Source organism: Cyprinus carpio, chromosome B3 (genome assembly GCF_018340385.1).
Source record: "Cyprinus carpio isolate SPL01 chromosome B3, ASM1834038v1, whole genome shotgun sequence".
NCBI classification, from domain to species: Eukaryota; Metazoa; Chordata; class Actinopteri; order Cypriniformes; family Cyprinidae; genus Cyprinus; species Cyprinus carpio.
Window position 1 is genome coordinate 44,736,407 of NC_056599.1, and position 5,515 is coordinate 44,741,921.

Below are 5,515 nucleotides of genomic sequence, written 5' to 3' on the forward strand. Positions count from 1 at the left end.
GGCATGAAACAGACTTGACATGAACAGACTTGACATGGCATGGCATGGCATGGCATGAACAGACTTGACATGGCATGAACAGACTTGGCTTGGCATGGCATGGCATGGCATGGCATGGACAGACTTGACTCACCAACAGCAGGTTACAACGTTACATTAATACACGACAAGGCCTAATGACAAAAACTTGACTACTTATAACAGACAATGATGGACACATGACAAGAACAAACCAATGGAAACAAGACACATGATTAAAGCAACCAATGAGAACAAACAGAACTGATAATCACATGACCAGAGAAAAACCAATGAGAACATGACACATACACAAAGCAGAGATACATGAGGGCAAGGGAAGCAAGACACAAACAGCATAAATCAAACTACAAAATAAAAGACATGAAAACAATGAACAAGAAACAAAACCCCAAACAGACCTTACACACACTGAATTTGTTCAGACACTGGGGTTTTGTCCGAGCTGAGTTGGTCCATCCCACGATGCGATCTTCCAATCAACTTCAATTTATCACATGGGGAAATATCTTTGCAGGTTTTGTTTAATATCCGTACTACACACCCCAACCAAAAAACCAACTCAAAATTAACATCATTCCATCAAACACAATCTACCAAACATCACGACCATTCGTTCAACACTAAACTTTCCATAACTTACACACATATTTAATAGTACTATCTGCTAAAAGGGTTATAAAACATTGGTTAAAGTTGTGCCGGTTACATTGAACACATCAAACATATATAAGACATAAAACATATTATTTGTGAATATAGTTAACCCTTTAGATTTCTCAATGATTGTCTTTTGAGATTATTTATTGAAAAATTCAGTTCGTAGAAAGAGTCATAAGTCATGGGACACACTGTATAGATCCTTTGTGTTGAGGTCCATTAATTATTAATGATTCCTGCGGGGTTGCACAAGGGTTTTCATACATTGTTGTGATCATGAGATTTGAGTGGATAACAACACGGCTGACAGGAAACTGACTCAGGATATCAACGTCACATGATTAGTTTATGATTAGTTATTCTGATGAGTGGGATTATTTCAGAACAGACGTTCTCTGTTCTTAAGTCACGTTATCACTTTGCTTAATGCTGAAATAATAAGGTTTTTAGCAACTCTCCTCCTTGACAGGAAACGGGTCCAGACAATTTGAGCATTGTTGGTACTTAGTTGATCATTAATAGCTTTAAGACTGCAGATGGGAAAAAGAAGACTCTTTTGATTCCTTTGGAAGTAGCCAATTGTGCAGTTTTTTTGTGTGTGTTTGTTCCCTGAAGTCCTACAATCCCACCCTACATGATTATACTCAGACAGGGTCAAAGGGCAAATATTTATATATTTATAATACATTGCTTTTCAACATAGCCTTTTTTACAGTATAGAACATATTTTCTGCCTCATTCTGTGATATGAAGCCACATCAAATCACAAAAGGAAGCATTTAACTGATGTTGAATGTTGCCTAGAGGGTAAATATTTCAAACGACAGCTCAGGCATTTAAGTGGCACCGAAATGAGGCACTAAATCTGCATTCTGATTTGGTCCAGTACATACCGGTCATAAAGAAATGGGGGGGACTGTACCCAGTCATAGTCATTATTAAATTCAGGGGACTAAAACATGTTGCACATGATACTCACACAGATTCCGAGGCCTCAGGTCCATCACTAAGATCAGGGGTCAGACTAATGGAGTTGTTTCTCTTCATAGACACACAGCTAGATTTTGGAGATGCTGCTCTCTTTCTGTTTATACTGAGAAAAAGACAAATATTTCACAAATCAAATCTAAAATTTTACAAAAATTCACAATGTGTACATGTAGTTTCAAAAAAAACACAAAATATTACATGCACAAGCAAATTCATAAAAAAAAAAATACATCAACAATGCTTCTTTAAAAAACACATACTTCAACCAATTATAAATTAAATATAACCTGAGCCAGTATGCATGTAAAATATTACTTGTATGAGAAAGGCACAGCTATAGCTGGAACAAAAAAAGCAATCACAGAAAGCAAGCACAATTCTTTCTTTAAAGTTTACTTTCTTTATATACGTTTTTCAATTCTCTGATGTACTTTTTTTTGTAAAGAACATTAATAATAATTTGTTCTTTTAGTCAGAAATAATCATCAATTACTGTAATTTTGTACATTCTTGCTTCTTGTGTTAAATGTCCCAACAGACATCATTATACTCAGCCAGGGTCAATAGGGCACTGCATCATTATTAAATTCAGGGAACTGAATGAATCTGTCTTCTCAAATTAAACATTGGTCAAAACTAGAATCTGTATAACATATAGATGTAAAGAAAAAAATATTCACAATATTGCTTTAATAAAATACATACTTCAATGCAAAATATCCAGTATGCATGCAAAATACTACTTGAATAAAAGATGTATAGCTGGGAGCCCAGCAGCCAGAAAAACATCCCAGGTTGCTGGAGTAAACATTCAGCACACATCAGGGAAGCTAACTGTTTTGTTTGTGGAAAGCTGACGATAATTTCCCTTACAGTTGTACACTTGGCAATCAGCAGGGGGCACAAGTCCTGGCTAAGGAAAAAAAAATAGCGTTATTTTCTACTCTTTTTCAGAGTGCACTAAATGGGAATATTAGTGGTTCTCGCTAAACTCAGGCACAAATCAGAGCCGTGATTATCCCACTGGGCAACATGGGCTGCAGCCCAGGGCCCCCAGAACACTAGAAGCCCTGGCATGGCAATTCTCTTTTACATCTTAAATATAGCTGCCTCACAGCTGTTCCATATATAATAACGGACCGCCCTTATTAAAAGGCACTGTGAGAGAAGCTGCCCATATGAAAGCTATACAGTACACAGGGCGTATGCCTGCAAATACAGGATGAACTATGACCAACTAGACAAAAAAAAAAACAAATAAAATATTAATAAAACAAATCATTATGTTTGAATTCATGAACGAATGCTTACAGGAGGCTTTAAGACCATGCAGAATCCTCTCTGCCGCCTGATCCCTTCCATTTTACAGCTGAAAGGGGATTTCTGCAAATCAGTCAATGCTGAGATGTGATTATTGATTGTGGCACAAAACTGTAGCAGGGCTTCCTCGCAAATTTCAAAAAATCTCCTGCATTCTCTGGCACTCTTAAGATTTGCACTGGAAAATTAATTTAACTAGCCCAAATAGATAAGAGCCGCACAAGTAAAATGAACACTGTATGAGTGGTGTTGGACAATGTCTATGGTAACATACAGTATTGAGTCATAAAATTACATGATTTACAGTTCAGATACAGGATTTCCCCACAAAAAACAAAAAATCTTATACAACAAAGCATTTCAGCCTTTAGACCATTTTATGAAAAGGGATAAATCAAGCATTTTAAAACATAAATATTACTGTCTTAATTGTTTAGATTTTTAGAAGGTACATTAACTTTTCTACTTACAGCACGTGCTTCATACATAAAAAACATGAGTTGATATTTGCATTGATCTGACCATAAACAGCAAGAAAAGCTTGTTGTTGCCTATAACACTCAACCTCTTCTTTCACCATTTGATATGGAGACTTGGATGCAGAAGTGCCTGGCTCCACTGGAAATAACTTTCCAAACAGTTCAGAGATTGGTGCCTTTTTTGCTGGAGGATCATCTGCTGGATGCCACATCTAACTGCCCTCTGAGACCACTCTTTCACGTCATCATAGTTCAGAAGTGGGCTGGGCCTCCCGCCTGTTTTGTAGATTTCTCCCCACCTTTATATATTTTAGACATCCATTAATTAGTGCTGAAACAAAATTGTCAGCGCTTGGTGGAAAACAACATCAGATCCGCATAGTTGTGGACTGTCGAATGACTGGACGGTGTTTAGTGTCCCGCATAGCAAGGCGCAGCTGGAACAGTTCTTGTGCTCAAACACACGCAGATTAGGCTTAAGCTTTGTCGAAGCAACGCAAAAGCAATTATCATAAAGGTGACGGGAAATAGTAAGGAGATATTTGAATTGTTTACTAATAAAGTAGTCTTTTCTGAGTCTGTGTCGCAAGGATGAAGTTGCCTGACACGCCTTTAGAGAGATCTTTACAGATTATGATTATATAATGAAAGAGTTTTTGTTTTAGATTTGTTTTATTTCGTTAAGTTGCCAGTTGTTTGAGCACGGTCAGAGTTAGCTTGTAGCTTCATTCTGAAGGCAGTGGAAAAAGTTTCCTGTTTTTGATGCTTCTTGAGTGCAGGCCGCTTAATTATCAGTGTTAGTGGATGTCTCCGGAGATGTGCTTGCATATTAGACATGCTTTCCTGTCGTATAAGTAAGTTTCTTCGAGAAACAGTTATGACAGGATTGTGTGTGCTTTATCTACAACACAAATTCCATTCCCGTAATTCCACTGGAAAACCAAAATGTTCCCACAAAAGAGACTTTAATCTGTCCGGGGATCTGCAACTTCAGGGCGGAGCAGCCATCCCATGTGATACAGTAGCAACCGAAAGTGTGATGCTCACGATGCTCACTCCCAAGTCTCATGACTTGCACTTGGAAAACAGTAACTTTGGAATATAATATTTAGAACAGCATGTAAAAAATTTGTATTATTCTTGGTTGGATTGATCTAGGTTTCATTTCTGCTTTTAGGTCAAGCTCAACTCTCTGTCCCCCTCTGTGGCTCCTTCGCCCAGTGAACATGGCTGTTTGCAGTTTTAACCACAAACCCTCCAGAAATGTCTTTAGTTCCCCCTAACTCGCTTCCCCTAATGCTTCTATGCCTATCCCCGCTAAATTTGTATGGTTGTGGGATTCTCACCAGTTGTAGCTTGCTTTCCATGCATATTATTCAGGTGAGTATTACTACGAATAATGCCTTTAGGCATCATTGATTGGGAGTTTAGACTCCTTAATCCATGCCTTTTGAACTTGTGATAGAAATCTGAAGCAGCTATTTCGGTTTCTGCTTTGTATTTGCAGCAATTACACATGTCTTGCCTATTTCCTAAACGCATGCCTAAAAAAAAAAGCCTTTAGCTCTTTTTGTTAAGAATGGCAACATGATTTCTTCCTGCTTTTCCCGAAAAAATACATGAGGCGAGCGCGCCCGTAGTAGCCTAGATATCCCATCATTTTCAAATTTCCTCAGTGATTGACACGAGTGATCAGCATTTCTTCAGTGATATCACCTCTCTAAGGTTCTGGCTAGAACCGCCTAGTAATCTGCACCTGTAAAATGAGTATATTTTGTATGTGGGATTGCAGAATAGTCATAAATTTGTTAGGGGTTCTGGGGAGAAGGCAAACTTTTGGCATATTGCTTCTATATTCGCCATTTTCACTGGTTTCCACCCCTATTGCATTTCTGGATCTTTAGCCATACCCATTGCACCCTGAGTTTTAGTGAGGTCTCCTGTTTCTCTCTTGGGTGTGACCAATTTTGTAATAACAGGACTATTTTGTGGTGGTGGTGGTGGCGCCTGAGGGAGGATGAGACATG

At 38.2% G+C, this 5,515-nt stretch overlaps 1 long non-coding RNA gene across 1 annotated transcript; it reads right to left on the reverse strand.

Moving 5' to 3' along the window:
* Positions 1 to 1,294: 1,294 nt before the first annotated feature.
* Positions 1,295 to 1,797, reverse strand: LOC122136909. Its single transcript, XR_006154395.1, has 2 exons — positions 1,679 to 1,797; positions 1,295 to 1,329 (listed from the first exon to the last, which is right to left on the reverse strand). It is a non-coding gene; the product is annotated as an uncharacterized LOC122136909 (long non-coding RNA).
* Positions 1,798 to 5,515: the final 3,718 nt, after the last annotated feature.